Below are 14,579 nucleotides of genomic sequence, written 5' to 3' on the forward strand. Positions count from 1 at the left end.
TACCCTCCACTCTCCTGCATCTTCTCCCAGATGCGCTTCCTCTCAGCTTCACGTCTGTGTTGCTTTGAGTTGGTGGTCGGGAGTTTTAAAAGCCCACTGAGTCAGACTTGTACTGCCCATATAAACACAGGCACGGGCCATCCACTGGAGCATGGCCCGCCTACCTACTAGGGACCACATCCTTAATGAAAACTGGCTCTCCCTCCCCCAGCAGCCAGCAGCTGTCAACAGCTCTCAGCTGGGGGTGGGAGTTATGACAAAGAGAAAATCACTGGATTGGGCCTTGAAGAAAAGATAATTCCCTTGGAAGTGAGGATGGCAGGGACCAAAGATGAAAGTAGGTTTGAGCATGCACACTGACTAGACAGAAGGATGGATGCAAGGCACCTACAGGCATCGGGTGTTAAAGATAGGTTAGAGTTCATTAAAAAGAAGACTGGGGGCAAGAGGAGGCCACTGAGCCAGCACTCCTTACAGAGAAGCAGTAGATAGAGGGGAGACATCCCATTATCTTGAAAGACTTCAGAATCATATTTTAAAAATACTAGGCGGCTATCTGGAGATCAGAGAAGTGGGAAAGAATAAAGGTATCGAGGAAGTTTGGGAAGCATTAAAGTAATTCAGAGCAGACATCAGAAGGGCATCTTGAGTGAGGACATCAGCAGAGAAACAAATCCCGAGATGAGACCTGTGAAGGAAGGTCTAGCTGACATCACATATGTGTGTCAAGAGGCGTAAAGAGCTGTCATCATTGATGTCCAAGCTTACCACAGGCAGAGAGTGGATCTGACATCTTCTGATCTTTACATTAGTCTAAATCCTTGAGTCCTAGATCAGAGAGATTCTCCTAACAAACACAGTAAAACATCCCAACTTAGGCCCTTGGAACTTCCACAGTTTAAGACCAATTAAACAAGTCATCATAGAACCCTTAAAGGAGAAAATACCATGAGAAGACTCAACAGATACAAGACAAAGCTTCTACGTGTTTGCCATTTTAAAATTATTAAATTCAAAATGCAAAACAATGTTATGTAATGGTAGAAATAAGAATATGACAAGATAAATGATGATTTAAGCATGATCAAGCATAACATAAATAAAAACATTATTATGGATAATACATTCTAAATAGTAGACTAGACATGACAAGAGAGAAAAATTAGAGAAGTGAAAGGCTCTTTAAGAAACTGCATAAAGGCACACACCTTTAATTCCAGCACACTGGAGACAAAAGGCAGGCAGATCTCAGAGTTCAAGGCCAGTTTGGTCTGTAGAGTGAGTTCGAGGATTGCTACGGACCAGCCCAGTCGGGTGTGGGGGTCCCTAGAATGAGGGTCCTCAAAGCTAGATGGGTAAGGATTCGGCAGTGGTGACAAATAGAATCAAACACAGAAGCAGTTTGAATTTGAGTGTGTTTTGCAGTTCTCAAGTAGGGGATATTATAATTTAAACAAACAAACAAATTACATCTCTTAGAAACTATATCCAGTGAAACAATCACAAATACCAACAAAAATTATTTGGCACATTAAAGGACAAAAATCATCCAAGCATCGCAACTCTGAAACTATGTATTCAGTGATTCACAAACAGAACAGGTAACATCATTATAAATCATCAAAATATAACAATTCTAAAAGGATGTATTCAATGGGGGCTGTCGTCCAAGGCTAGTGGCATATTTCCAGGAGCAGGATAATAAATCTTTAATGGTCAGGGCTCTTAACTTCTAAACTAACTTTCCAGCCCCATGGTCAATTATTATTTAACATCTAGTGCCTGATTTTTTATAAATCTTCAATGTATAAATTTAAACTATTTTAATTCTTTCTAATCAAGGCTTTCTTTACCATATACCAAAATCCACCTCCAATGACACATGTGTAGCCATATGAAATTTTATTGTTGGAAAGTTTTTACTATCATACTAGTTTTGTAAATGATTTAGAAAGTAAAGCGTTGGTTTCCTTGGGGATAAGATCATGTTAGTGACTCCATCTCATAGGGATGGTTTCTTACCCACGCATGATTCTCGCTTAAGATCTTGGCCTAGGCTACCAGGAACATGTAAATAAGAAAAGGAATAAGAGAAAACAACACATATAGATCGCCATGAGAACTACAGCTCAATATTTTTCCTTGGGCGAAGAGTTCCACAACTGGTTCCAGGAGGCCTCCCCCTTTTGAGGTCAATTGTCTCAGTCTGTGGAACTTGTCACACAGATCCTACTGGAGATGGTGTGGCAGAGGATGGCCATGGCTGTGTAGAGAGACCCTGTCTGAAAAAAACAAACACAAACAAACAAACAAAAGAAACAAAAGTCAGAAAACAAATTACTAACATTTTATACAGAGAGAGAGAGAGAGAGAGAGAGAGAGAGAGAGAGAGAGAGAGAGAGAGGAAGACAGAGACTGTAAAGAAGTAAACAGATGGAATGGCATTGAAAGATCTAATGGGTATCCAGGCAAAATCCAAGGAGGCAAGGGATGACTGGACCGAGAAGCAATATGCAGCGAAACTGTAGCTGAACAATGAGGAGAGATACAAATCCACAGATACAGGAAACAAACGAGTGCCAATGAGGAAACCCAGGTCTGCACACACCAGGGTTCAATAGATGAAGAAGATTAGCCAGAAAGCAGCAAGGGAGGCCTGCAAAAGGAAACCTCTCAAGAGGAAACCAAAGCAACAAAATCTTCCGACTTGGACGGTGTCTTAGTTGGGGTTGTACTGCTGTGAACAGACACCATGACCAAGGCACCTCCTACAAAGGACACCATTTAATTGGGGATGACTTATAGGTTCAAAGTTCCGGGCCATTATTATCACGGCAGGAAACATGGCAGCATCCAAGCAGGCACGGCACAGGGGCAGCTGAGAGTTCAGCATCTCAACCTGACTGCATCCAGCAGAAAACTGACTCTGTCACTGAGAGAGTTTCAAAGCACAGTGACACACTTCCTCCAACAAGGTCACACCTCCTAACAGTGCCACTCCCTCTGGGGCAAGCGTAATCAAACCACCACAGGTGGAAAAGTAAACACCGTTCTAGGTCTATGTACTCAGGGTAATTACCTTTCAAGGATTAGGTACAAGGAGGCATTCTCCAGTGAATAAACTTTGAAAGCCATCACTGCCTGTAGACCTTTCTCTAGAGGGGCTTCTAAAGGTGGTTCAGAAAGAAAAGACAGACTTGGAGGGAAGGTCTGGGGAACAAAGAATTTTTAAAATAGAGTACCATAAAGGTGTATGGCCTAGAAACAAGATAATGGAAATTCTGGCTTTACACACAAGAGAGTGGGTTCCGTGTGAGTGTTGGCAAAGGTGTCCAAATGAACTGCCTTTGTTTGGGTGCTGTGATGGTTTGTATATTCCTGGACTGGGGAGTGGCACCATTTGGAGGTGTGGCCTTGTTGGAATAGGTGTGACCTGGTTGGAGTAGGTGTGTCACTGTGGATGTGGGCTTAAGACTCTCACCCCAGTTGCCTGGAAGTCAGTCTTCCACTAGCAGCCTTTGGATGAAGACATAGAACTCTCAGCTCTGCCTGTGCCATGCCTGCCTAGATGCTGCCAAGCTCCCACCTTGATGATAATGGACTGAACCTCTGAACCTGTAAGCCAGCTCCAATTAAATGTTGTTTCTTATAAGACTTGCCTTGGTCATGGTGTAATAGGAATAACTAGACTTTTCGCTGTTGTTACACATGGCAAAATTGAAAACTTTGGAGCATACAACCTCAAGGCCATGAGGAGTGGCTTTCATCACCCATTTCTCCACTGTGGGCAGATAAACTGGATGAAGTAACAACATTGTGGAATGCCCAAGCCGTGCACTGAGAGACCTGACTGCATAGTCATGTATGCAAAGCACATTTTTCTCAAGCACACGTGGGGTCCTTCTTAGAAAATCTGACCATAAATTGGGTCAAACAGTAACAGAGTAAATTTCACAAACTCGGGATCATACACTCTCTTTTTATTTTGAGATGAAATCAGGAGTCAAAATGGAAATTTAAAATTTTTTTCTAGAAATTAGGCATCATCAAATAGAACCTTTTGATGCTAAATAAATTTGAACAATAAATAAACTTTGTGTATGGCAACTTGTAAGATGTTGAAAACATAGACATGAATGAAAACCTTGGCACATATATACACAGAGATTTAAAAAGTAGACAATATATATCTCTAATGTTGAAATAGGAGAGAAATATGCAACTTTAAATTTTTGTGTTTAAATATGTAAGAAACAAAAAAGCTAGAGAAGGCATGGATAAAGATGGACAATGGCATTTTTAAAAGCAAATAACTATAAAGCCATAGGTACTAAAAGGAGTATATTTGAATTGTTGTGATTATTTTATCTGATTAAAATTACTTCATCAAATATCTTGGCAAATTTGAAACTTAGGTAAAATAAGAAAATTCCTGGTCTGGGTATATTGGTGCACACCTGTCAACCCAGCACCAAGGAGATGAGGCGTGTGAATTAAGACCTGTTCCAGCTGCAAAGCAAGATCCTATACAGAAAAGGCCTGGGACATGCCTTGGTGGTATTTCAGCCACTGAGAGTTCACAAGGTCCTGGGGCTCATCCACTCATAACAATAAACAAAAAATTTCCTAGAGATTATAGTTTCTAAATTTGACCCCAAAAGAAAGGAAGACCCGAATGGTCATATATTCAGACTTGATAACAAAACTAGACGGCTATAATCTGATGCCAGGAGACTAAAGCAGATACACTCATGAACTTTGGTACAAATATCATTTCAAAAATTAACAAATCAGATCCAGCTTAATATGGAAAAAGTGAAAGCATACCCAAATTCCCTCTGTCTTATGAATTCAAAAGACATTTAACTTTAAGAGGAAATGTAATTTACCACCGTTAGGAGAATGACCATATGGTCCTCATATGGTCACATGGCCATTTGACTCAGAAAGTAGTTGATAAAATTCCACATCTCCTCATGTCGAAAAAAAAAAAAAAGAGATTATTCTTATTAAATTTACAACCCAAGGGAGATCCCATAGACTCATGGATAGTCTCAACCAAGACTCTCCTGCAAGTTGCCCTTAATTTTGAAACACAGGAAGCACGGATGTTTGTGGCCATCGGCCCTATCCCAGCTGCACCAGAGTCTTTGGCACACAGAGTCCTTTATCTCTTCCAGGCACTTGGCAATATTTCCCCGCTGTCAGTTGCACGGCTTGGCACGTGAAAGCCAATCTTTCCACATGTCCTAGCAACAGAGCAACAGGGCTCTTTATTTACTTAAGTAATCTTCCTTACAAAGATTCTGTAAAGCACAACGCTGGCTATTGATCTCATTCATCCTGTTTGTTCATTTACATGATTGTGGTGGGTCTCAAACTTTGTGAATGACACCCTGGCTCTTAGGAGAATCACGACAAGCCCAGGTGTTAGCTCTGAGAATCGCTCTCCTCTGGGTATTTTCCACTGTCTTTAAAAATCTGGGTAAAAGTAGGCAGAATTCAGAAAATTGACACACATCTCCATTTATGACATAGTTTGGTAGCTTAATTGTGGGCACGGAGTCACTTCTTCATACTCTCCCCAGGACACACAGTTCTTAGTGATTCCGCTCATCTCTCTATAGAACTCATCTGCTGCTTAAGTCACCTGAAAGTTTTCTTTACCGAACTCAGATAACCCAGCATGCACTGCTCTAAATGCAATGGTATTTCTGGCCCAGTTGCTCTGAACTGTTACTATGTGCTGCCAATTCAAATCACAAGTTGCTCTACTTTCACACTTGCCTTTTTTTCCCCCTGATGTATATTAAAGTAAAAATATAGTAACCCGTAAGTATGCTCATTGAAGAAACCCTTAATATCATGGTCGGCCATCCTTTGTGCCAGTATTTACTGATTATGTCATTGTTTATAATCTCGAAGGTGGTTGTGTAAGAAGGCTGTGTCTAATTCTGTGACTTAAGGTACTTGTGAATCACCCCCACGTATCAGCAAAATTAATTCGACACTAGATCATTTCACTAAGGGTGCCTGCTGCAAACTAATACAAACCAGCTGCATTACAAGTAACAGGTGAGCTGATTTGTTGGCCACAATCATTGCACTAAAAAACAAACAACTCTCAAGAAATCAAAGTGGAGGCAAGGGGCTAGAGAGAGGGTTCTGTGGTTTAAGAACGCTTGCTGCTTCCCCGGAAGACCTGGGTTCTGTTCCCAGCACTCCCAGCCATCTGTAACCCCAGCTCCGGGGGGTCTGATGCCCTCTTCAGGCCTTCTCCAGGTACTCACACACATGTACCCAGACAACATAGACACATACACATAAATAAAAATAGATAGTTTTTGTTTTAAAGGAATAAGATTTATACTGTGTTAGGAAAATGGAGAGAAGATTCTCTGTAACACAGAACTGTTAACAGTAAATCAAAGTAAAGCAAGCCTCCAATTCTTCCAGATGTTGCTAGAAGTTTCCACACCGCTTCAGACTGGTGAGCAAGAAGGGTATTAGTTATTAAAATAAATAAACAAACAAACATAACTCTTAATGTGTTTTGGCAAAGAATTGAGAAATTAATTAAGCTTTTAAAGAGTGTTAGAAGAGTAAGACATGACTTAGTGGGTTAAAGAAAAGGCTAAATTACACAGGTTGGGGTAACAGGACCCAGGAAGGCCCTGGGACAGAAACACCCAGCCAGCTTCTCTCAGACTTGTTTTGGGGCACACCACCTTCTATTAGATTGTCTAGTAGATTTTTCTCGTTTTTTAACTGTAAACATGGCAATATTTAATACAGTATCTATTCTAAAATATTTTCATGTTCGTGATCACATCTGTTATACCTGAAATTGAATTTATACACATTAAAGAATTACTAGCAATGGCTGCTCTCTTTATGGTTGAGGATCTGGGGCTAGGGCTACATTTTATTATCTCAGAAACGCCTTCAAGGTAAAGTTAAAGCTGGTCTTTCAATTGGCTCCATGAACCCTTTTTAGTATCCGGATTTAAAATGAAGACTGACACAGGAAATAGCTAGGGCCCCTTCTAATGTACAATACTTTTAAAAATTAGTTTAAGATTCTCAGGGAGAGTGTCTGTTGTAAATTAAAAAAAAAAACTTGCAAAATAAACTTAATGAAAGAAGTATTTGAGATGGTTGGGTGGAGATCCGCTGGCGTCAGTCTTCCTTAGGCTGCAGCTGTCGCTTTCAGGCCTCGTTTAAGTAAACTAGTCTTTGTAATGGAGGAGGAGGAGGAAGAGGAAAAGGAAGAGGAGGAAGAGGAGTTGGAAGAGGAAGTTCATCACATATGTGGGGACGCAGATGATGTAAAACTCCTTCAGCACAAAGTACAGAATGTAGGCCAGATACAGAGCCCACCACAGACACAATGGAGGAGGTCGTGAGGCCCAGAGCTGCAACTGCGCCACTGTCATGCCAATCAATAACTGTAGTATATAAAATACAAGTCCAAAGACACTGTTTGGCTGGTTTAAAACACCATCTTTTCCAGAACTGGAACCCAAAAAGACCAAATCCTTCATCCCCATCAGGGTGGCGGGTGAACCAGGGTCCCAGGTCGCTGAGGGCCTGGTGCTCCGGGTCCCTCTCCTCCCGCTCCGCTCCGCGTGGCAGGCATAGATGGAGGGAGAGCAGGATCACTGGAGAGTGCACACTGCTTACCCGTTCCCACCCTGGCAGGACGGTCCCCTCCACCCACCTCCACCTCAGAGGCTGCTGCCCATCGTTGGGGACCGACCCAGATGCCGCCACCCTCTGATAGATTTTTCTGTTAGTGTGCCCAAGATTCATATTCCCAGGGTGATTGACTTAATTGGATCACATGACTTCCTGGCTTCACACACCTATGGAAGTAGAGCTGTCTTTCTTAGGGGGGTGGGAGCAAGGTGCTGGCTAGTTTTATGTTGACTTGACACAAGCCGGAGTCATCAAAGAAGAAGGAGACTCAAATTAAGAAAAAGTCTCCATAAGATCAGGATATAGGGGCTGGAGAGATGGCTTAGCATTTAAGAGCAATGGTTGTTCTTCCAGAGGTCCTGAGTTCAATTCCCAGCAACCACATGGTGGCTCACAGCCATCTGTAATGGGATTTGATACCCTCTTCCGGTGTGTCTGAAGACAGCAACAGTGTACTCACATACATAAAATAAATCTTAAAGGAAAAAAAAAAATCAAAAGATCAGGATGTAGGTGAGCCATCGTTTTCTTGGTGATTTATTTGGGGTAGGGGCAGCTCATTGTGGGTGTTGCTGTGGTGGTCTGAGTTCTGTAAAAACCCTTTCCTCCCCAACTTGCTTTGGTCATGGTTTTTCATCACAGCAATAGTAACCCTAATCAAGACAGAGTGTAAGAAAGGGTTTATTTTCCTTACACTTCCACATCACTGTTCATCACTGAAGGGAGTCAGGACAGGAACTCAGACCTAACAGGAACCTGGAGGCAGGAGCTCGTCCAGAGGCCATGGAGGGGTGCTGCTTACTTGCTTGCTCCTCATGGCTTGCTCAGCCTGCTTTCTTACAGAGAGCACACATCCACCATTTCACACAGTTGGTGGGCCAAGTGGCAGGTAGTCCATCAGTGAAGAGGACAGTTGTACATCTGTCTATGCTGCAGGATCCTAAGCACCGTGAACAGCCACGGACTGAGTCAAGCCGCAGTATGCTAACACACAGCTTGCTGAGGGGAACATTCCAAAGGGGAACAAGGAACACATTTAAGCTCAGTAAGAAGCCACTGCTCTTTAAAGCATATTTATTGGATAAAGTTCTCCTGCCTCAGAGAGAAACTCGGACAAGCGTGACTTATGAGGCCACTAAACAGCTAAGAAGAAGAAGAAGAAGAAGAAGAAGAAGAAGAAGAAGAAGAAGAAGAAGAAAGTCTCTGACCCTTTCAAGCCAAAACCAGTGTCAATTCAGTAACCAAAAATGTCTACTCCTTTATAGTGATAAAAATTCCAAAGGACATAAAATTGTATTTTCATAATTCTCGCTACATCTGGGAACATGCAAACTGTTGGAGCCTTTCCCTCCATAAATGCTTCCAGCCTCATGGTTTCTGACCTTTCAGGGTCAAGGTCAAAGAGGGAAGGACCCCAAAAGGAGGCCCTGCCCCACAGCAAAGGCAGAGGCTGAACCCCTCTCTCCTAAATCCCACTTCTGAAGACTTTGTGGAGTCTTCCTCAGGACACGGTTCACAGGATCTCATACAGCGCTGGCTAAGTGGTTTTGTTTTCCAGGTGACTGCTGTTTCTCCAGGAATCTCCCCCCATGTGGATATCCCATTAGAATTCAGGTCCATCCAGCTTGATTTGGACCTCTGACCCCCAAATCGATGGGCTGGACATTTATAAATGAGTGTGGTCTTCGTTGCAATACCAGGAACAAACACACACCCTTGTACGTCCCCAGCATTTCTCTGGCTCCCACCTCTAGGTATGGAGGGTCATGACTGCGTTCTGGCCAGTAAAGTGCAGAGGCCAATACTGTGCCATTGCCAAGTCCTGGCCCCTAAGACAGCCACAGGATTTTTCTCACCCTCTGGTGGCCAACTTGTAGAAAACCCAGTAGAAGATTTCTGGTCCTTCCAATAGCTTAGCAGATGGGTGAAAGGACCCTGCGTCCCCAGATGCCTGTTGGCCTGACTATGTGACTTGTCCCTGCGAACAAGAAATGTACCTTATTGTATATAGTGAGTCACTAAGATGTTGGGGTTTGTCTTAGCTTGGACTTTACTCATGTGAACAGACACCATGGCCAAGGCAACTCTTATAAGGACAACATTTAACTGGGGCTGGCTTACAGGTTCAGAGGTTCAGTCCATTATTATCAAGGAGTGAACATGGCAGCATCCAGGCAGGAGTGGTGCAGGAGGAGCTGAGAGTTCTGCATCTTCATCTGAAGGTCGATAGAAGATTGGTTTCCAGGCAGCTAGGTGGAGGGTCTTAAAACCCACACCCACAATGACATAATTCCTCCAACAAGGCCACACCCTCTAATAGTGCCACCCCTTGGGCTAAGCGTATTCAGACACCAACAGGGTGTGAGGACTAATTGCCATGGTTAACTTGACTGTATTTAGAACCATCCAGGAGATACACCTACCTGTGGGTGCATTTCTGTGGAGAGTCAACTGAGGGGGGAGTCCCACCCTCAAGGTGGGCAGCACTATCCCATGGGTTGGGGAACTAGACTGGATAAAAATGTACTAGACTGAATTACATACCAACACTCATCCTTTCTACTCCTTGACTGCACACAATGAGCAGGAGTCCCCAGTTCCTGCCATCATGCCTTCCCTGACATTGGACCACACACTCAAACTGTAAGCCGAAATAAGCCCTTTACCCTAAAGTTGCTTCTTACTGAGTATTTTGTCACAGCAATGCAGCTAGTGACCAATACAGACAATTAGTGTGAAGCTGCTATCGCTGACACAAGTTGGCTTAAGTGGTAAGAAATGCAGAAGAAAGGGCTCCAGTTGAGCTTGGCCCAACATCTTTATGGTGGTTCACATCCAAGTTTACTCTCCAACGACAAATATTTACAAGTTCATTTACAAATGAACTCCAAAGCCTCAGGCTTTGGGGACTAAACAGCAAACAGTCGTCACTGTTGTTCGCCTTGTGTCCTCAGGCAAGCACAATGACCCCGTTATCCCGACTCCAGTTTTGTGATCCACCTATTTCATGACACTTATTTATAACCTCTAAGTCAGTGCTAACAGCACTCAGGGGGTAGTTTCTGGATGTGTGTGGGGCGCTGAAAGCTTCAAATCCCCCACCTGGCATGTTCCAGCAGAAAGCTAACAATTAGCAACTGGCAGCCTTTTTCTCTCAGTGCTCATTTAAACATGCACCACCATTCACATTTCTCTACCCCTTGTTGGTGAGTTCTTAATATCAAATGGTCCCCAAACATAGCACTGAAGGCCCTCCTAAACTCGATATCAAATGGTCAGTTGATATCTCGATATCAAGTGGTCCCCAAGCATAGCACTCCTAAATGCAAGAGCTCCTGAATGCATGTGTTAGAGACAGTTCACGCAGGGAGAGTATATGCAGTCAGTCAGTCAAGCGTTCTATAGCGCTAAGTGGACTATCTATGTTAAATAAAGTGTCTTGAAGGAGAAACATCCAATATAAAGCAAACCAGTGTGGTGGTTTGAATAGGATTGGCTCATGGGAAGTGGCAATACTAGGGGGTGTGGCCTTTTGGAGTAGGTGTGGCCTTACTGAAGGAAGTTCAGCTGTAGGGGTCATGGTTTTGAGGTCCAGGGTTCAAGCTCTGCCCAATGAGGAGAAGACTCTCTTCCTGCCTCCTTCAGAAGCCAGTCTCCTCCTGGCTGGCTCCGGATGGAGATGTAGAACTCTAGGCTCCTCCAGCACCATGTCTGCCTGCATGCTGCCCTGATGATACCGGACTGAACCGCTGAAACCACAAGCCAGTCCCAGGTAAATGTTGTCCTTTATAAGAGTTGCTTTACAATGTCATGATGTCTCTTCACAGCGATGGAAACCCTAAGACAGCAAGGGAGGTAACTCTATTTATAAAGAGCTTTCTGTGCAGGAGTTGGCTCTCCAGCACACTGTAAAAGCTGGGCGTGGTCTTGCATCTCTGTAAGGCTAGCACCAGCCCACTGGTCAGCTCCGGGGTCAGTGAAAGACCCTGTCTAAAAGCTAAGATGAAGAACAATAGTGGAACTCCTAGCCCTCAGCCTTGGCCTACACACACACACACACACACACACACACACACACACACACACTACAGGATACTATTCAGAGAGAGGAGAGAGAGAGAGACAGAGACAGAGACAGAGAGAGAGAGAGAGAGACAGAGAGAGAGAGACAGAGAGAGAGAGACAGAGAGAGAGAGACAGAGACAGAGACAGAGAGAGAGAGACAGAGAGAGAATGTATTGACTGGCTGAAGAAAACACTGTGACGAGACACAGGGATTAAGCCTGTGTTTCCTCCTGAGGTAGCTCCTCAGGATTTGCTAATCCAACGCTCAGAGCAAATTCACTGATCGTAAGTACCGTGGAAAATGAGAAATTGCTATGCCTCACTTGTTGACAGTTTGCAATCAGAGAAAAGATGGCCTATCCTGGTATATTTTCAAACTTACACTTAGCGGAAGTTCTTGGGACTCATTCCACTTCAGAGCTTCATCTTTAAGCCCTGCAAAGATGGGTGAGCGACCCAGCCTCTGAGAGTACAGTCTGACTTCCTCCTGGGTATTGCCACTTGAATATTATAAAAATTCTGTTATATTATCAAATGAAAATACCCTGTATACTTTTCTCCGTCATCTCCCAAACCGTGCCCTACAACCATTAACCCTTTCTATTTCTGTCATCAGACACGGAACCTTGGATGCAATTTCACCCTCCTTAGCCAATCCTTGACTTCACCCCCTCAGCCCCGGAATAACCTCCCTTCTTTGTAGTCTTCTTACTCCTATACCAACCAGATTTTCCATCATCCCTAGCAAGCGCCAGTCCCTTCTTCCCAATGCCCCCAGTCTTCCCTGCCCGCTCATTACTTTAATGTAAGATTGACTTCCTAAAACACCCGTCGCAAATGTCATGTGGCTGATCTGATTTGCTTTCTCTACTTCTCTGATCCAACAACCCCACACTTGTACAGCCCAGTTGTCCTTCCTCACTGGGTGTCAAGTGGGTCTCTCAAACCAACAACTTTCAAACCAACTCCACTGTCTACAGTCCCTGGTTTCCCCATGTTCCTGAGTGGACACAGCTAACTCCCCAACATACTTCTTGTATGGCCACCACTGAGTAAAGAGGAAGTGTTTTAAAGTTCTATGAGATGTTTGTGGGTAAAGCTTAACTGTGGACGTGCCATTACTTAGAACCACTATCTACCAGAAACTGGTAATAACTGACAATGCAGTTACTTTAGCTGTTAGTACATTGTACCGTTTACTCTTCAGGACAATGCTATGGGCTCTGTCACTCTTTACACTGTTCAGATGAGGAAGCTGAGGCCCTAAAACTATCCAGTCTAATGCTGTCAGCTTCAGCTGCCAATAAATTGAGTCAGTCTAATCATTACAGACTTCAGGGACCTTCAGAGACTCAGAGTAACCCAGAAACTTTTGATAGGAACGGAGATTTTGTGGAAAGATACAGCACAGCATTCTAGATGCAAAATATTCTAACAGAGCTGGAGTCATGATGAGGTCTTCAGTTTGGTTCCTGTGACAGATCTGTAATAACCTAGAAGCAACCGGCTTTAAACCAGAAGCAATCTGTCCTTAGCAGGACAAGAACATAGGTTACCCGGTTACCTGAGTCAGCACCACCAGTTACCATTAACACACCCTGCCCAACTCCCAGACTATGGGGGCCCAAACCTCTGTGATTAAGTCTGTGTGTGTGTGTGTGTGTGTGTGTGTGTGTGAATGTGTGTATACCTATGATATCGATAAGTCATTACAAGGTGAAGATAGATAAATGATAGGTGAGTAGGTAGACATAGTTAAATGACAATAGCTAGATTATTGATAGATAAATAAGTAAGTAATCCGTAGGTAGATAATTAGTATGTAGATCAATATCAAGGTAGATAGACATTGATAAGCAGGTGATGATAAAGATAGATAGATAGATAGATAGATAGATAGATAGATACATACATACATACATACATACATACATACATACATACATTGACAGATAAATACATAGACATAATAGTTGATAGACATACCCACACATGATTGATAGGTAGAAGATAGATAACTGATAGATCTCAGAGGATTGTAATGGTTTGTATATGCTTGGGCCAGGGAATGGCACTATTAGGAGGTGTAGCCTTGTTGGAGTAGGTGTGTCACTGTGGATGTGGGCTATAAGGCCCTAGTTCTAACTGCCTGGAAGTAGGTATTCTGCTAGCAGCCTTCAGATGAAGATGTAGAACTCTCAGCTGAATGCTGCCATGTACCCACCTTGATGACAATGAATTGAACCTCTGAACCTATAAGCCAGCCCCAATTACATGTTGTTCTTATAAGAGTTGCCTTGGTCATGGTGTGTGTTCACAGCAGTAAAACCCTAAGACAAGGATAGCCAAGTAGATAACTGATAGGTAGATAATTAATAGATAATATTTAGATGGGTGATAAATAGATAATAGATGGAGATGATCGATGATAGATAGATCCTTTCCTCCGTGGCTCAGCTTCTCTGGATCCTGTCTGATGCAATGGCTTACCGGCATCACCATGGCCAGCAACCCTCTCAGAATCAATCAGTGGATGCTCCGAAGCACTATCTAGGGCCATGCTCAGTCTATGGGATGCTTTCTCTCTCTTCTCTTGCTTTCATGACTAGTAGAGAAACTCTTTCTGGCCTACAAATAAGGAAGTGATGCAGGAATCCCAATCTCTAAGGAGCCAGGCTTGGCACATTTATCCTTCATTCTGAGACTAAGACAAGGAACGACCTGCTAGGAACCGAGCCCCCTGCCCTTATTTATCCTCACAAGAGGTCAAGAGGCCCCTCGGCACCAGGAACAGATCAGGGGTTCTGTAAATATGG

General features: G+C 43.4%; 1 pseudogene; it reads right to left on the minus strand.

Annotated features, from left to right (window-relative positions):
• Nucleotides 1-7,179: 7,179 nt before the first annotated feature.
• On the minus strand, nucleotides 7,180-7,812 carry LOC110283902 (vitamin K epoxide reductase complex subunit 1-like protein 1 pseudogene; annotated as a pseudogene).
• Between the last annotated feature and the right edge of the window lie 6,767 nt (nucleotides 7,813-14,579).

The sequence above is a fragment of the Mus caroli genome, unplaced genomic scaffold (genome assembly GCF_978045245.1).
Source record: "Mus caroli unplaced genomic scaffold, Mus_caroli_1 scaffold_18, whole genome shotgun sequence".
Taxonomy (NCBI): Eukaryota; Metazoa; Chordata; class Mammalia; order Rodentia; family Muridae; genus Mus; species Mus caroli.